This window comes from Dromaius novaehollandiae, chromosome W (assembly GCF_036370855.1).
Source record: "Dromaius novaehollandiae isolate bDroNov1 chromosome W, bDroNov1.hap1, whole genome shotgun sequence".
In the NCBI taxonomy this organism is placed as follows: domain Eukaryota; kingdom Metazoa; phylum Chordata; class Aves; order Casuariiformes; family Dromaiidae; genus Dromaius; species Dromaius novaehollandiae.
Window position 1 is genome coordinate 33,480,526 of NC_088130.1, and position 19,026 is coordinate 33,499,551.

The window sequence follows — 19,026 nt, forward strand, 5'->3', positions numbered from 1 at the left end:
CATTTTTTGTGTGGGCAGCAACTGAGGAAGTGTTTTGTGGAACTAGATGTTGGACTAAGATGAGCAGGACAGCCACCATGTTTAAGACCTCTTTTAAGTCCTTTTAAGAATCTCTTCCTGAAGAGTAAGATCTATGTGACACTGACATGTGAGGTAAGAAATGGTCCTCAAAGAAAGACATTACAGTGGAAGAGAACAGAAAATGTTAAATACAATTGAAACAAATATGAAAATAAATCCCTTTGATACTTTCAATTTCCTTTTTATGAAAACTCATTCAAAATGTGTTTTAGGAAGGATGAAAAATCTTTGGATTCTTTCTAGCAGACTCATTTTCCTCTCCAGGTATAAAAAGACTCTTTTCACTCTTATCCACCACCTGGCTCCTGTCTAAAACCTGTCTGTTAGCAGAGCTTGCTATCAACAATGATGCAACTGGACAAGTCTGCTTATATCCACTATTTGAGCTAATGAGATGGCAAATGCCTGCTTTACGCCTGTTCTCAAAATTCACAGTGTGTATCTTGATCCACTTTTTTTTTTTTCTCTTGGACACCGAACGGACTGGCTTTAATGTAACAAAATACAATCGGGAGTGCTGATCTTTGCTATAGTCATCTCTTTGCTATCTCTTTCTGTTTTTCTACTTCCATTTTTTCTTCCATAAGGTTCCTCTCTTTTATTAGATCCTTCCAGCCTTCTTGCCTTTCTCCAGCTCCCTTTATCTCTGAATTCTACTTTCACGAGTGTTGAAGAACTCAAGAACTTAGCTTTTCTCTGCCCAGACCAACACTTTCTTTCTCCTGCCCTCATTATTTCATCCTAATTTTACTCTGTAGCCAAAAAGGGGAAAATTAAAATGTCAGTTCCACTCAAGTTTCATGTACCTGTCCAAAAAGTGATAATGTTCTTAGGTTTATAGGAATAACTTCTAAATCTTCCACCTAGATTCCAGTGGAACTGTGTTTTGCATTTCTCGAGGAAGCAGTCTTACCTGGTTTCTTACGGAAACCAAGAGAGTCTAAAGGAGGCATAAACCAGACAGGCACAGTGACTAGTGCAGTCCATACTGGACCGAGGGAGAAAGAAGTTTCTCTTTACAAATATTCACCATCTCAGTTCATATTTTTCATTACACTATGGTGTCTATCATCTCAAACAATATTACAGAGATTTAATGTTTTGCCACACCGTGGCTTTCTCATGGGGGATGCTGAGTATGATGTGGTAGTTCTATAGCCTGCAAGCTAGCTAGTTTCCTAGCGTTTGCTCATGTATATCACACTAGGGTGTTAGCTTAGGATCATGGAAGGCAGTGACAAATCTGTAGGCCAACAGATATATTGATAACAGTGATGAGGGAGGAAAAGCAGCTGAAGACCAGCTAAGAGTTGATAAGAGAGAAGCAGAAATCCCAGTTTGGAAATGGATTAACATTGAATGTCAGTGCCGATAAAAAGTATCCAGGCTTTGGTAAATTCTGAGTTTAAGACAGTAATGAAACTAAAAATGCTGCACTGGAAATGCAATGTGCAAGTTAGTGGTGTTGCTATTTTCATTTTATTTTGGTTGTCTTGTTGTCCCTTTATCAGATCCAATTCTTTCTTACCTTTTCTCTGATGGTTTAGTTGTGTTTCTCTATCCAGCTTTTTAAGATGCAAACAAACCAAAGATTTGTCATTTGAAGCCTACACAGTAACACACAAGTAGTTATTCCCTTTGTATCATAACTGTATGTTTAGAAATTACATCCTTGTTTGAAACATAATCAAGCACATAAAAATAATTGCTAATTTCCTGCATTACATTAATAGCATATGCTTCCTATTATGCACTATACAAGAATGCTACAGTGTTTTGTATCCATGCCATAATTTCATCTGTTAATTATTGTAGTGATCAGTGAATTCCTACCATGGTCTTGGGCTGCAGAGTCACCAGTACACTCCAAAATTTGAGAGGGAGAGTTCCAGCTTTCTAGGAGATACGGATTAATAGACACCCAAAGAGGCAAATTGTTTATGCAAAACTAACTAAAGCGAAGTATAGCCAAATTAACCATAATTCTCTACACTGTTCTGCTGAAGCTGAAGCTAAAGGGAGTTCACACGAGAAGAGGAATAAATAGGAGATTAAGTTCACAGACAAACAACCAGCACTTGTGGAAGAAATGGAATGTATTCTTCTTGACTGAGGAATGGCACCAAAGGAGACTGCTCACTTTTTGTTCCCCAACTCTGAAAGAAAGACTTGGGTGAAGAAATTGCCAGTTCACAAAGATCAATCTTATCAGAGTAAGCATTAAATGAAGCAAGTCCTCAACATGAACAGTGAACTTAGATCAAAAGGAAATAGGAAACTGAAAACAATAGCCTGTTATTTAAAAATGAAAGATAAAATCTTATCTTTTAATTAGGAGCGTGCTGTCGGTAGCTAAATATAATGAGATGGTTATTCAGGTTTGGACATTACTGAAAACAAAAGGACTGTGAAAATACATATTCCTTAATTGCTACTGTACAAACTTTTTTTTTAAAAAAAAAGACATGCAGGCTACCAAACACTAAAATATTACGTGAAAAATTCTTTCCTTACATACTTACAATAATAGGTCTACAACAGACTTAATGTCATCAGGATCCCAATTTGTAACTTGATTCTAACTTTTCTAACTTGATCTTCTGTTAGCAAGGTTTGTTACATTTTAGTTCTTCATTCCCATTTTGAGTATAAATGCATTTTTTCTCTGCTTTTACATAAACCTATGACAAAGAACCTGGAACATTATTTCCATTAATTCAGTTTTCTATCACTGTGGAAACAAGAGAAATCAATATGACTTTTTCCAGCCTTTGAAAATACTGATGATATGTAGCTCATAGCTGAGGCACATATAAATAAAAGGCATTACCACCCAATAAGGAATTACCATATATGTGAATAAAAAAAAGTATTACAAAGCAGTGGAACACAGCAAGAAGACACAGTGAAGAGAAAAGCATTTAACTTCATGGCCATGTTTCTGCCAGACCTGCTGTGTTGAATTTTACATGGTTGTGTTCAACTGTTTCAGAAGGGCACAAACACCTTTTTGGACATCACATTTTTCAGATGCAGTCCAGATGAATAAATACAAGCCATACAGATAGTTGGATTAAAGACTCCCTCCAACATGAAGGAGGGTTTAACAGCCTGAAATGGAATCATTAAACTGTGACCCAGAGCCCTGAAGTATTTATAGTCACTTGTAACTACTTTGGCAAGATTCAGCCATGTCTGCCCATCAGCTGGAGAAAGTGCATCACAAAATGTTAGCTGATGAAAGCCATACAACTGAGCTCATTACTGAGAATTATCTTGTGTATCACTTGTGTAAATATCTAGGTTCAGCTCCCACATTATATTATTTAGCATAAATTCGTGGACTAAAACCCACATTTTCTTAGGTTTTTCCCTCACCCTCCACTTTCCACTTCATAATTATAAGTTGAGCTACGGGAATTTCCACAACAAAATTACCATAAAATTGAAAATAATATGGAAAACAAATGCTTTTTCATACTAGTACAAATCACTTTATGAATGAGTTGTGCATGTAATTTCCCCCCCCACAAAGGTAAATATTTTCATGTGCCCACTGCACTGAACTGTCCTATGTATGCCATATTTCATTTTGACCAAAGTTTCTATCTCAGAATCCAGTGTGAGAGATACGAAGTATATTCACGTTCTGGGCCACAGAAATAGAATTGCCTCTCCACTGAAAAAATGTCACATTAGGTTTCTTCAGGGCTGTCTACTGTACCAATCTGGAACAACACACCAGAAGCTGTTGTACCTGTCCCAGTAATGTTCACACACTCCCTTTCTGCCTTCTTTACCTTTACCTTCCTTGACATGTATTAATGTCATTGCACTACCGTTATATAGAGGTATTCCATGGTCTTTCCGAGGAAAATAACTTTGCGTATTGCACACTTCTCCCATAGTCTGCTTGAGTGTGGCTTCAGGGTGCAACACTTTCTGTGGAACAGGATGCTTGCTTTAAAAAAAAACAAAAATAACCCAGACATGCAGTTCATGTGTTGAATTAAAAAAAAATAACTTATTTATAGATGGACAGAGGAAAAACTTCCTCGTCTGTGTTCAGAAGAACATGAGTGCCAACACAGCTTATTTGGCTGTGAAAGTCAGGATGATAGCGTTTAAATAATTTATGTGCGAGTGTAGTTGCTTTGTAAGCTGCAAATCTGCCATTTACAATCTTAATGAAGAAAATCCATTGATACCCTGTGGAATGGCTTGATTTTCTAAGAGAATTACCTTTTTTATAATTCACACCTGGAAGAAGTCGACTGAGTCTGCTTAAATGAAGGTGTCTGAGATAGATACAAGAATATATGGAATACGGTTCTGCACATTGTGGTAGAGTTGTGGCTCTTTGTGCTTCTATTTAGATGGATTAGTCTTTTTCTTTACAGGTCATAAATAAATCAAGCCTGCCAGCAGGCAAGCTCCATAAAATAGGATGTGAGTGAATATTTACAGGACATTTAAGGGACTCTTTAACGTAAACATGAAAAGTAGTGCAATTCAATACTTTTTACTGTTTTTCACCAGGATTCCTAATAGTTAGACATTAATAAAACTAAGGATGTAATTCTTGTTAGGATTTTAAAAGAACAAAGAAATCAGAAAAATGCAAGTAAAACATACTATTTTCAGCAGTACATAAGGTTTTCAATAAATTGGACTTGTCATACTTAACTTCTCCAAATACAAACTCAAATAGAAAGAAAATCTTAGCTTGTTTCAAGAAAGAGCAAACAAATAAACACACAATATTTTTCCTTAGTTCATGAGAGTCATGAGGCAGTGTATAAAATAATATTGGCCATATTTAAGAATAGTTTTTTTTTCCAGTCTGAAAATACTTTTTCAGAGGAAAAAAAGTAAAAAGAGATACTTTACTGATTTAAAGAATGTCTACATGAATGCCAAAATTCTCCAAAATTCAGATATATGGTGCATTTGAAGTTTGATAGTGTATTTTATAATACATAGAATACTCCTGTAATATTTTTAATCATGAATTCTGAGATCATTATACTTAAAAATACTTTAAAAATTATTTTAATACATCACTATTTTTATAAGATATATTTAATAAAAATACCATTATATCTCAAAAAAAGGTAACTTCAGGTGTTCTCAGCTAAGAACAATAAGACAGTTTTGTACGTAAAATGGACTGGATTTAAATGTAATGAAAATTATTTTTCTCCTCCTCTCTCATCTCTGAAATATACTTGAAAGATTTGTTGCTGGTATTAACTCATTCACTGTTCTGTAACAAATTCCAGAGCAAATTTGGAAAACACATTCTCCTGCTCTATTAGTTGCTGCATCCTATTTGATTTCCTCCTTGACAGCTTGAATAAGGTCTTTTCTCTCACCTGAATGTTTACTTCCTGCCGCTTTGGGAAAAGTTAACACAATCATTCTTTGTGGACACTGACTTCAGGTTGCAGCAACCTGTCAGGGACTCCATTTGTTGACAAATATGAAATCAAAATTGACACTCTGCCTAAGGGTTGAGACTCCCGACAAAAAGAAAAAGGAGCTATTGAGCCTCCTCCAGTTGCCTCTGGGGCACATGAGGGCATGAGGGAGGATTTAGGGCTCCTCACTCCTCTCCCTCCAGGGCCTGGTGAACTCCCCTGGAAACAAATAGCCCCAGGCTTTGGGGCTCAGTGTTGCCACTTCGTGGCCAAGAAAACAGCTAAAGACATCTGTAAAAGTTCTAAGCTATTCCACAACATAATGACAGGAAATCAAGGATTTATTGTTTTTTCCCACAGAGAACAGTATTTAATTAAAGGAAAGGAAGGGAAGAACTCAGGAAAGGAAACCATGGATACCAAATATCTAAACCTAAACTGCTGAACATTAAAGTAACTTTAAGCAATAGCAAACATTCATTGTAATTTTCCCACAAACTTTGGTTTATCTGCAAGCTGGAGCTCATCTACATCCCTTTCGGGGATTCAACTTCCTTTCCGTGGGACTGAGTTACTGGTGACATTAATCCCTAACCCACTAAGTAGTGGATGCAGATGTGGCCTAAAAGAGACACGCCGTGCTGAAATTCAGAGAGTTTTGTTCCCCTTTGTGTGGCTGGGGGATCCAGACTATTTTCAGGACCTTTGACTGAGAGCAAATGCCACTTCTCCTTTTGCCGCAAGCACCCTTCACTTCCAGTTGCTCTGACTCAGCCTCCCTCAAGCGTCATGCTCGCCCACATAAGCTCTTCCTGGCCAACGGCTGGGTCCCTAATTTCTCGTTTAGCCCAGCCCAAGGAGCATAGAAAGGGTGTTTTGGATCTGCAGCGTCTTCTGGAAGTCAGCACCCCCAAATCCCCCGTTAGCTAAGAGTTTAGGCATTCATGGTAAAGTCATTCTCTCTCATTCAGAGTAAAAATGACCCTTTCTTACTTTAATATTTCATCATTTATCTACATATAATTAAGCTGGATAGACATTCAATAGAATCTACTTTAGTACAGGAAGACCAGCCCAATCATTTAATTTATGTCACACACACTGGTGGGACATAGCTTTGCCTAGTTCAGAAAGGAAGCCATACTTAAAAAACTGATGCCTAAATAAAGATTTTACACCCTTTTATTATTTCTTCATAAGAAAAATAAAAAGAATGCTTTTGCTCTCAGTTTTTGAGGGAAAGATCAACAGAAGAATTTGTGATTTGCCCCATCTCACACAAAGTTTGTGGCAGAGTTGTGAGTGGACACTACATCTTGGAGGTTTAAAATGAAGACATTGCTGCTTTTTGTCTATTATCCCTTATCTGTCTCCACTGCTTAGTTTCTAAGCTTTTGGTCAGTTATTATGTTTCTGCTGAACCAAATGCATTAGATCCTTGATTCCAGTTAGGGCACCTTAATCTTTCCCTGGTAGATAGAAACATTACATAGGTAAAGAATGTAGGAAATAGACAGGGCAAGTGATAGGGAAGGAAACAAACCAGACACCTATAAGACAGAGCAAAGAGCTGTGCCATAGCAAGCCAGATCAGTGACATGCATCTATTACAAAATATCAGAATAAAACATACTCTCTCTCAGACAGAATTTAAAATTTGCTCCTGCCCGATAAATGGTTCCCTTGAGCTGATGGTCTGCCAAGAACTAGCTTCCTGCCCAGCCATCTTCAAGCAATAACTATTGAATTCCAGCTAATGCATGTAGTTCATAGATCCAGGTTTGTAACAAGTTATTCAAAGCAAATCAATCCAGAATTAGTTTCCCTTAGGGAAGGAAGTAAAACCAAACCTGGGAAAAGCACAGTCCAAAAACTGGCTGCTCTCCTCACCACATCATCTCTTATTCCCTACCCTCAAAGGAATCTCTCCTCCCCACAACAACTCTTTAATAAAATATTCCCTTCGAAAACAATCACAAATTTAAGTTAACAGGTCCAAGTTCATCTTTTTTTTTTTCCTAGAGTACTAGCCCCAGTTCTCCAGACAAATAACTTTTCTTTAATCATGACAGACGAAAGTTGCCCCCTTGTGCATACGCACTGCAGCACAGTCCTTAATTACATAATCAGAAGCTCCTTTCCCCAAAGGACTGGCCTCATTCAGCACACCAGATGGAATATACTCGAGGAATGAACTAGGGCTGCACAATGATTTAAGATCTGTGTGCTTTATTACAAGGTTAAAAGAAAAAAGGAAAGGTTTTTTTTTAAAAAAAAAAAGAATAATATTCTGCAGAACTGAATTCTAGTCCTGGCTCTGACACTGCAGTTCCAGGTGATGCTAAACAAATCTTTTAAAAATATATTTCTACAATTTGTCATTCTTTATGCATTTCTCATTTTCCACCTGATCAAGTAAAGATTATGGTTCTGATCTGTAAAAGTTTAAGCTCTTACAACACAACAATGAACAAAACAGAAAATGTGCAATGCCTCAACACACTGAGAAATCAGTTTCTAGCTATTTTAACTGAAGCTAACTTCCTAAAATGAGTAACAGTCTAATTAGTCCCTCAGTCTCAGTACCCTATCACTAAAATGGGAATAAAAATTTCTAGTTGTTTTTGTGAAACTCTCTATACGTTTATTCATGAAGGTCTAAGCCACTATTGGAATGAGTACCTTGGAGGAAAACCACTGTTCATGGACAAAAGCATTTGAACTACGAAATCAGATCTAAGGTCACACAAATACAGGAGGGTAAAACAGCACATTGAAAATCTATTTATTAAATGTTTCGTCCCTCTGCAGTAAGCAAGCAAAGTCCTGTGGAAAATCAGTTTGTAATAATAGTTGTATCATGTTTATACATAAGTGAATGAGTTAGGGCTGTGCAGTAACCTTTACTATACTTCCCAATTGCTAAGCACTTGATCTCTTATTCTAACTATTTTCAACTTCTTTGTATACAATGTGGACACACTCATACACAAGCAGTGAGAGAGGCAAACAGGTGCCAGAGAACTTCTCTTTGACATGTTGTCCATATAAATACTGACCTTCACTTCTCAACTAAGAGCTCTGCTGTGTTTTTGAAAAGGCTTAAAGAGCAGAAAAAAGAGGGTTGTGAAACAGGGCATTGTTACTCTAAGCAAATGCAAAACAGCAGAAAAAGGAAAAAATGAATTTCTGACCAGGAAGATGGCCAAAAAAACTTTGTAATTAATAATGTTAAAAACCACTTGGAACAGATATTATCCAATGTATATAAAGATTTATGTCCCTCCTAAACACAGACTCACATCAAGGGAAGACCTTCAAGTAAATGAATCTCTGTTTGAAGGTGTGGCGGACAGATGAATGAATTTTTTGCCTTAAACATTTCCTGGTGCACGGGGTGCAGGCAGGCCACAACCCCGAACAAGCCATCTGTCCCCAGCGGAAACAGGACTGGGCTGCTGTGCCCCCCGAGATGGTCTCCCTGCGACCACCCGGGACACACCGAGCCTGCACTGAATGAGACCACAATCGGGCAGAGACTTTGGGATCTGGACTGTAAATTATTGTCCATTTTTAGCACAACTTCTATAAAACCTGCTTGGCATGAGTGGCTAAATTTGCTGAAGCCTTAGGCCGCACTCCCTAGTACGGTGAGAAAGGGCCCAGAGCTGGTGCAGGCGGGAATGAGAAGGGAGTTACCAGCAATTTGCGTTCCTGTGCACTGCTGAAACAGTGCTAATTGCTGGAGTTACCACCTCTTTGTCAGACCTTGAGAGACAACAGCGGGACCCCAGGAATGCAGACACACCTGTCAGCAGAAACGGCAACAGTAAACGGCCTACCTAGGGACAGTGATGAGACCCAGTAAGGAGCAGGAGACCCCAGACCCAAATATTACTATTGGTCTGAACTACCACGTGAGGGGTGGGAAACTTAATTTGAAAAAGCTATAATTATCGAGGGATTTCTTTGTTTGGGCCTCTCGCTCTCTCTCCCTCTCTCTCCCTCTCTCTCTCGTCCCTCGTCCCTCGTCCCTCGTCGGAGGCACCCAGCTTGAGCTGTGATTCGAACGGAGTCAGCGGAACATCATCGGCCTCGGAGCGGTGGTAGCTAGCTTCCTCTCTCCTTTTCCAACTTTTCTCTATCTTTTCCCCTTACCCTTGTTCCCTTTTTCCCTTCGCCTCCCCTTCGCCCTCCCCCCACACACACCTTTTCTCCCCACTTCGTGGAAAATAAAGGTAAAAGGTTGTATGATATTTGACTGGTTTTAGCGTCTTAATCTCGTCCTTGGGATCGTAACGAAACCCTCCCGATATTGGATCAGGACAGAAGGTAACAAGGAAATCCAAAGGAAAGCCAATTACATTTTTACTTTAATACATAACATATGAAAGAATAAGGCTTAATACTGCTTGTGTCTGAATTCTTGATATTGTATACAGGCATTAAATATGTAATTGCCATTTTTAAGTTGAATGAGTGATGCCCTTCTTGCTACACTAAAGCATCCAACTTGCTAAATATGTATTATTCCACACACATGATGAAAGTGGCTTGCTGGTTCTTTGTATGTTGAAAGTTATCATCTAAATGCCAGAACTCAAAGGGTTGTTAAATTTTTCTTAGTGCTACAAAAAGTATAATTTATAGTAAAGAACAGGATATTGTGTCTGTCTGCATACTCCCATAGCAAATGGCTTTCCAGTAGCATGGTACTGCTCCTGACTTTTCCAGGCATATCAGCCTTCCTGACTGGAATTACACTACTGTAATTTACAGTGCTGCAAGGTATCAGCTGAGTAGAGTTGTTAGCTATAAGCTTAATCCAGTTCACCTCTGTGGGAATTAGGCGTATGACTAACTAAGTGCTTTAATATTGTTTTTTAATCACTATCTACATTAATGCGTTAGCATCTATGTAATAAGGATATTACAAGACTCATCTGTGAGTAGCACACATTTGGGAGTTAAAGGGTGTACATTGCTTGTAACTAAACTATTTCTCCTCTTAGTACCCTGTGCTGAATGTAGAAGAACCTTCTCAATTAGAGCTGCTAAAGTGGGAATTAAATATCTTGTAATGAGATATACAACTGACATGTCTAGATTGTCCTTTCGTATCAAATTTAGGCTTGAAATGAAAATCTTATTATCTGTTGCTTGTATGAAGTCATGTCTATGCAAAATGAGTTTGGTTGCCCAGATGCATTCACCTTTGAAAAGTATCTGCTACAAATAAGAGAAAGCAATGACTTACACACTGGCCTGTTTGTACCAATCTGAGCGACTACATCTACATCGGTCTGCTACGTTATTCCCAAGCAGTAATTTATGTTGGAGAGCTTCATCTCTAGCCACATAACATCCCACATGACAAGATCAGAGTTCCCCACTCATATCTATGCTAATAAACCACAACAGGAACTCTTAAGTCATGATTTAAGGCATGAGGAAGGCACGATTTAAGACACAGCCTGCAAGATTTGCAAGAACTGGCAAATCTAGGCCTCCTCTCACTACCAGCTCCGCTTCATCTCTCTCATCTACCCACATAGTTTTATTTAAGCTGTCTGCCATTGTGCTTTAGTGTCCACACAAACCTCATTGGGCCAATATGGTGCAGCAGAATGTGTTCTACAAGGCAGAGGTAGAGAACAGAGTTTTTTGCTAAGTACAGCTTTTAGCAACAGCTGGTCAAGGATGAGAGGTGTAACTACTGAAGCTGCAACAACCTCATCAGAAAAAATAAGGGAGTAGTTGTATAGATAGTGTTGAGTTGTTAGATGGCACGTTTTAAGCCTACATCCACCATGTTTCAAAAATTCCAGGTACACAGGCTGATCTCATGAACCTCTAATTTCAGGGTGCAGAAGGCTACCTTCATATTCCAGTGGTAGGAGCTGGTGCTATGTTCAGAACAGCAGCTGGCTCAATCTGGGCTCTTGTTCCAATTCAGAAGCAAGCAACACTAAACACCAAGAGCTGTGCAGCACAGCAGTCTGGCACTGCACAGTTAGTGTAGTTATAATGAAGGTCTGTGGCACCGCCTGAGATGGCAATGGCATGGCAATTCCAGTCGTGCCAGCCCATGGATGGGACAGGGCATATCCTGTTATAAACAAAAGAAGAATATGGTAAAATGACAGCAGGGTCTCAGTAGAAGCGCTTTATGTATGCTTACATTAAGCATGCTGGCTGCAGACACAATACTGATGTATATCAGAACTCCAGCAGCTGTCTCTTGCGATAAGCTAGCACCTGCTTCAAACACAGGACAACATCTACAGTACAAGGACACATTGTCAGGAGCACTGCCCAACCTCTATTGCCCTGCTGCCTAAAGCTGTTCTTTACAATCATCATAATTGTTGGAAATTCAATTAGTCCTTAACTTCTGCCAGGTGACTATGAATTGGCCTTCAGGCAGCTCCGTACAAACTGGCACTGCCTTCTACATTGGTAGGATTACCATGATCTGTTGCACACTTTGCATTTGCATGAGGGATGGCAAACCAATCCAACCTGATGGCTGCAGTAAGACCACACACTGCAATGACCAGCTCCCTTTCAGGCAACAGTGATCTTGAATATGGCCATGCCTCTGGATAGGAGGAGCTTTGTGCGTGTGTATTCCAACCAAGTCATCTTCCTGCTCCTCTTGCCTCCTCTTCCAACAACGTGACTTTATACCTGTCACTCTTCTCACTTGAGCCCATCAAAACCCTTGCACTCACTTCCAAACAGTTCCTCCACTTCCTCTCTGCAGATGCATAAAATGATGTCTCCTCTCTCTGTGACCATTGGTAGCCTGCTTGTGCTTACCAGGAGATGCAGCAGTTTCCCAAACGGAAATCCCTCTTCTGGTGCAAAGACCCTCCCTTTTGCAGGCAATGCTACCATTTAGCTATAACAAAGGAAATATTCACCTTCTGTGTGCCCTCCTCACTTCTGAAAACATACTCCCAGGGACATACATGACTTCTGGATGTTGACAGTGATCCTCTGCAGGAGGCTATCTATCTGCCAGAAGGGAGATGCCTCTTTGCAAGTGCCTATTACACCACGAAAAGAGGTGGATCTGTTGAGGAAGAGGTGAGGAGAGGGAGAGAGAAGAGGCATATGAAGACGGTGAACTGCACACAGTCCAACAAAAGGCAATTACTTGCTTCATATATCCAACATGTCCCAAGGCCAACTATAAATGATACATATAAATGATGTATTACATCACCTTTCCCTTTCTTTCATGGATGTCCAAAGGCTAGGACCTTCCAGCCCACTTCCTCTAAGTGACTTGGAAGCACTCTCTCTTCCTTGAAAAGCTGTCCACAAAATGGACAGATATTCCCATTGTGGAAGGACATGACATGTCAGGGTGCCATTTACAACCCCTATAAAGAGTGAAGCACAGGATTTAGAGCCTTTCCAAGACTAAAATCAGACATATGTTGTAACACGTAGCTACTTTGTTGCTTGTCAAGTGCTAAAAGTGTATATATATTTGCAATAAATGGGGAAGAAATATGTTGGCAGTACTGCATCATAGCCATCCCACACCTAAGCATAAGTAATCAGTATTCTAGTCATAGTTGTTTATCCAGGGAATGGTGTCTCCCTCTTGCGTTACTAGGGTCAGCTCATGGAGCTTGCCTGCTACTAAGTCCTCCTTTACAGCAGCTTCAGTACATAACTGGAGGCATCCACTATTGGGTTGTACTGGCCCAGTGACTGGGGGGAGGAACCAGAAGTGTTTCTTCAGTGCTGGTCTGATAAAGAAGAGGAAGCCTGAACTGACTAGAGACCCAGTTTGGGAGCTGCTGCTGAAGAAAAGTCCATGCTGGATGATGACAGGTGCCAAGAAAATGAGCTCTGGTCTATCAACCAGCTTAGTCAAGGAGCTAACAGTATAGTGCAATAGCTAGTTCCTTCCTGGAAGGAAAATTTTAACTGCTATTGGGCGGTCAGTCCAGCAGCCTGGACATGTTGCTCTGGCTGGTGGAGACCTCAGTGGATACACACTCTGTCAGTGGTGAGAGGATACCTGAAGCCATATGGCAGTGCCAGATATATCAGTGACATTTCCCAGAATTATTCATGGGATAAAAGCTTGTGAGTCTTGCTCTTTCCACTGTTGTTTGTGACAAAATACCATTTCTCCCATTAGGAACATGGGCTGAATGTTGGCTTTCCTTCAGTATTTCAGGACCTTGTGCATGAAGCAAAAGAAATTGGTGTCTTCCCTCCGTAGCCACCAACTTCTTGTAAAAGTCATCTTTGGTCTTGCTGTACGTTTTCTTCAGCAGTCTGTTTTTTAGACTTTAAACTGGCACAAGTAATCAGGAAATAAATAGCCAAGTCAGCAAAGTTGTAGCATACATTTTTCATTTCTATGACATCTTCCTCGTTTCAAATAATATCTTAGGTACTGGATCCTGGTTGCTAGGGCAGTAAGTGCAAGTAAGTAAGTAGGAAGTGTTCTGCCTGAATACAACACTTTTTCACTGTGAGGGTGGTTGAGCACTGAAACAGGTTGCCCAGAGAGGTTGTGGAATCTCCACCCTTGGAGACATTCAAAACCTGACTGGATACAGCCCCGGGCAGCTGCTCTAGGTGACCCTGCTTGAGCAGGGGGGTTGGACCAGATGATCTCCAGAGGTTCCTGCCAACTTCAACTAGTTTGTGATTCCATAAGCGAGGAAGAAGAGAGGCGTACTTATACCTGAGAGGCTTTGCATATCCTGTTTATACTGCGGGTTTTTTTAAGGGGATATAGTATGTCAGTGCATAGTCCCACACAGTCCATGACTAATCTGCTATGTGGATTTCTGGGATGTGTTGACAAGGCATGATCCTGAAGGGTGCACAAGGACATTGTTGGCATAAACAACAATGGTCAAGATGGGTCAACCTACGGTCAATCAGTTGTCAATTGTTAACCAACAATAGTCCTACTGGTCAAGAGCTAGACATGTACAGAGCATGTGCTCACTAGCGAACAGCATGTATGCTAGCCAAAACTGAACTTGTGTGTTTGCTGTGAGAAAAGAAACAAAACGGTAATCCAAAATGTTTCAACAGGATGTAGCTCTAAAATCCTGTATTCAAAGCAAGTCTCATGCTTTGGCATAAGAAGTATTGTGCAGAATGGCTTTACTACAGAGCCTGATAACATCCCTTGCACTCAAAGCACAGCTGAGTTGACAGAACAGTGTCAACTGCAATGTTACCTGAGTAGGTGGCCTGAATCTTCAATCCTAAAATTTTCTTTTTCCGGAAGAACCATGTGGCTAAAGTCCCAGACTTTGAAACAGAATTAAAAACAGCCTTTAAGTCCTGCATTTTTTAATCAGAATTTTGATTTTTTTTATGGTTTGAGAAGGAAGACAGAACTAAGTCTAATACCAGGAATTTTTGATTTCATCTAAAAAATACAGTATGTTGCAAACAATTTTGTTTGTAGTTTTATATGGTATCCAGCCAAGCAAATGGGCAGCACAGTACCCACAGTGTTATAAACTGAGGAAAATATCTTCATAGGTACTAAAGACATGTATCTGCACTCAAAACAACATAATTCATATTCAACTAGCAAAATAAAGAACAACAGATTTTAAAATTAATCAGTTTGCATATATCCTACTTTAGCTTTCATTTTCTTGAAACATACATCAAAACAAGTGAATTAATGGATTTTTTCATAATATAAGGCAATAACTATAGCTGTCAAGACAATCAATTAAAATTTTAATCAGACTGTGCTGTTTACATCCAGAAGACTATAGACATCTTAGATAAAAATCTATACTGCACACTGGAACTATGGTATTTCTGTATCATGTTAGTGGAGACCATATAACATTGGAACCAGAAGCACCAGAAGCATTTGCTTGAGCTTTTTGCTCAAGCAAGTAAGCCCTGCTATCTTTCCTGCTCTAGGAATGAATAGCATCTCCTCCTAATGCTATCATGTCCTAGCTTGGGTTGAAGAAAGCTCCAGCCTCCTGTGTAGACATACTTTTAGTTATTCCTATTTAATTTTAAGACATTATTTTCTGCATATTTAGTTTCTATTGCTGGATGGTTCTGATGCTGCAATAAAATCTAAGGCCCCAAACCAATAAAATAGTTACTCAGAAAGAACACACAGAAGTGGAAAATATGCTGACTAGCATATTTTCTTTCATTTGGGATAGTGGAGGAAGGAAAAAAGTTTTCTCTCTTATAGTTGTAAGGTTCAGAAAATGAATCAAATGCAAATCAGTGAGATTACACTTAAGCCTCCAATCAGTGAGCTACCAATAACTGAGAGTTCTGACTGCCTCCTTCCATCTCCGCTGGGCAAGAACTCTGCCTACAGGCAAACATCAACCTGTTAATTTTTTGACAGATGAGAACTGCTGCAGGAAGATTCAGCAAACATGCATACCGCACTCAAGCGAGATGCCTAAGTGATTAAGGCCAAATGTTGCTGCACCAGAAAAAAGACGGTTACTTTTCTTCAGTAACTACTGTTGTCTGAAAACTCACCCTACATGGCATGAAGCAATGCATCACAAAGATACTGGATCTAACTGAACAAGCTGATTTAGGTAAGAAATAGGGCACATTAGGCCAGATAATGCACTGAACTATCAGATGCAGATAAGCTGTTTTCAGTATTTAAGTTGGCTCATTTCTAGCTTCGTTTCTTTGCATGGTCCAGCATTGTCATATCCCCAGATACAATGCGTAATAATAATATATTTAATAAATATTATTAAACAATAGAAGTTCCAAAGCTATATGATTTCCCTGCTTAAGCACACTGATTGAAGACTTTCAGTGCAATGCTGTTCAGGTAGATCACATGCCTTTTACCTTGTGCTACCTACCACATGGAACAAACAGTGTGCAGACATAGGCATGTGAGAAATACCAACAGTATAGGTACACTGATATAACACACACAATTTTTAATATTGCTGTCTCATAGACAGCATATACTGTCTTCGCTTTTGGACACTACAATTCATGTAGCATGTGAACCAGCTGGTTCATTTCCAGAAGAAAAGAATGAGATGGATTACATATCTACCAGGAAAGAATTGAGGGTGCTTTGTTTAGAGAAGACATGTCAGAGTTGCAAGGGAGCTAAGCTCTTTCCAGCATTCACTAAAGCTAAAGCGTAATAGACTAAACACTACTAAAAAGAAGATTTAGATTAGACATCAAGAAAAAAATTAAATACCAGCCTGCTAGAAGGGATAGTTAAGCTTTGAACTAGATTTTTCTCAACTTACCTAAACAATCTTCATCCTTGAAAGTTCAAGAATAGTATTCAGAGGCATCACAGCAACGTACATATATATATTTGCTCTTCTTTGGACCAGTAGGTTTAACATATGACATCAAAAACTGTTTTCTGCGTCTGGAATGATGAGGGACCTTTGGACTCTTCATCAGAATTAGTAAGAACAGCTGTATTTGGTCTGAATTCACCTAGTCAAGTATCTTCTCTTGGGTAGTGGCCAAAGCAGGTTCAAGAGAGTAAGATTAGGGCAAACCTATTACACTTCCCCTCAGGACTCTCCAGGTTCTAAAACATTTGTAGCATAAGGGCTTCTGAATGAAGTACTCTCTTGCAAAAGTCTGTGCCAATCAAAAAGCCTAAAACTAGGAGTTTCATAAAAAATCCTTATAAGGACCATTTACCTATAGCATCTTAAAAAAAAAAAAAAAAAGATAAGCAGCAGCTTTTGAATCACCAAAGAGTTTGTTGATTGGAAATGAGCAATTCTTTGTACAAGGCATGATCCAACCGGATATCTATTGAATGGACACTTTACATATATGTGTATTTATATATATACACACACACACACACAGGTGTGTACATAAAAGGTGAAAACCTTGGGTGATTGTGTATTATTTCATTTTTTATCTTTAGGGACTAGGCTTTCTGAAACAGTAATGAATGAACCTGTTTCTATTAAAAAGAATGAGACTTAGGGAAGATCAATAAACAAAATGCCTAGTTGAAATAACAGTTCAAAATGATCTTTGGCATAAATTTTGGATCTGACCTGAGACTTTGTCCTAGCCATATATCGTGCAAAGCACACTGCCATAAGCATCTGCTATTCTGAAGTTTCTGGCTGATACCATCTACAAAAATATTGTTTCCATCACATTGGAGAGTGCATGAAAACACAGATTCAAAAGATACAATTGAGGTTCTTAAATCATGGTATCTGCCAATAAAACCAAATCGTGAACTCAACAATCCACCCTGACAATGTCTTTAAGAAATCTTCTCATTTTACTGTGCATTAAAATTAGAATGCTTTGAGATGGAAACTGAACAGATTGCAACCCCCTTGAGTAATTATGGATGGAGAGAAGGGGAAATCAGGCAAAAGTCAGATCAGGGCACAGCACTCTGGAGAGATCTGGGTCACTTTTGCAGTGGTTTAGCATTTAGCATCTTCTAACACCAGCATGAGCAGTAGCATGACAAGAAGTTTGCAATAAGTAGCAGTCTATGCTAAACCTAAGAAGCAGTCCAGCCCCTCTCTTGAGAGTCAAGCATGCTTTCAGTCAGCATGTATATTAGAGTGCTTTCCTGGCTGTTTTCTGACCCATGGAATCTTCACTCCCAAATCAGTTCAAAGTTTCTGAGGGTACATACTCCATTATCCTTTAGATGCACTGAACTAATTTGCTGAGATTTGGTCAGGAACTATGTACTCCTATGTATGTTATGTCTCAAATTTCATTTATGAGGAAAAAAAAATCCACAGAACACCCAAAACAGTAATAGATACTCCCTGGTAGCTTTAACATGGTAAAGTTTGTAAAGTCATCTTTTACCAGCCTTTTTCCTGGAGTCTTCCAAGCATTTTATCCACACTCAGTTTCTCTCCCCAGAAATTCAAATCATCAAGTAAATCTACCACCTGCAACTCATTTCCCATTAAATCTGGGCTACCTCACATCTTGAAAGATGTAAGCATTATTTCAGCAGACTGGATCCCATATTTGACTAGGCTATTAATTTCTTCACTCAAAAGGGAATAAAGCTTTCCATATGTGGCTACTCAATTATACATTTTATAGTTAATTGTCTTTATCACTTTATAATTTGATATAAAATACACTTGATATAAATATTAATTCAATTTATATACAGCTCAGTTACTAGCTTTTGGGATCCTCCCCAAAACAGCCCCAAATTTTTGAAAAAATTTAACTGTTAGGCTACCACAAGAACAGTTTTTCAGCCATGACTGGAAGAACCACTGATAGCGTTGCATAGATCAAGAAGAGCTGAACACAGTTCAGAGAAGATTTCCAAAAGTTAAGAACATGAGAGGGATAACACTAGCATCTTTGACAAATTTTATGTCTGCAAAAGCAATCAGAGCCAACTAAGTTACTAAATTAGATATGGTCTGGGCAATGCTGAGAAAGTTTCCACCATGGACCACATAGTATCAGGCATATCAGAGAACAAAACTGTCTCAACTTAGTACCAGTTGGATGACTT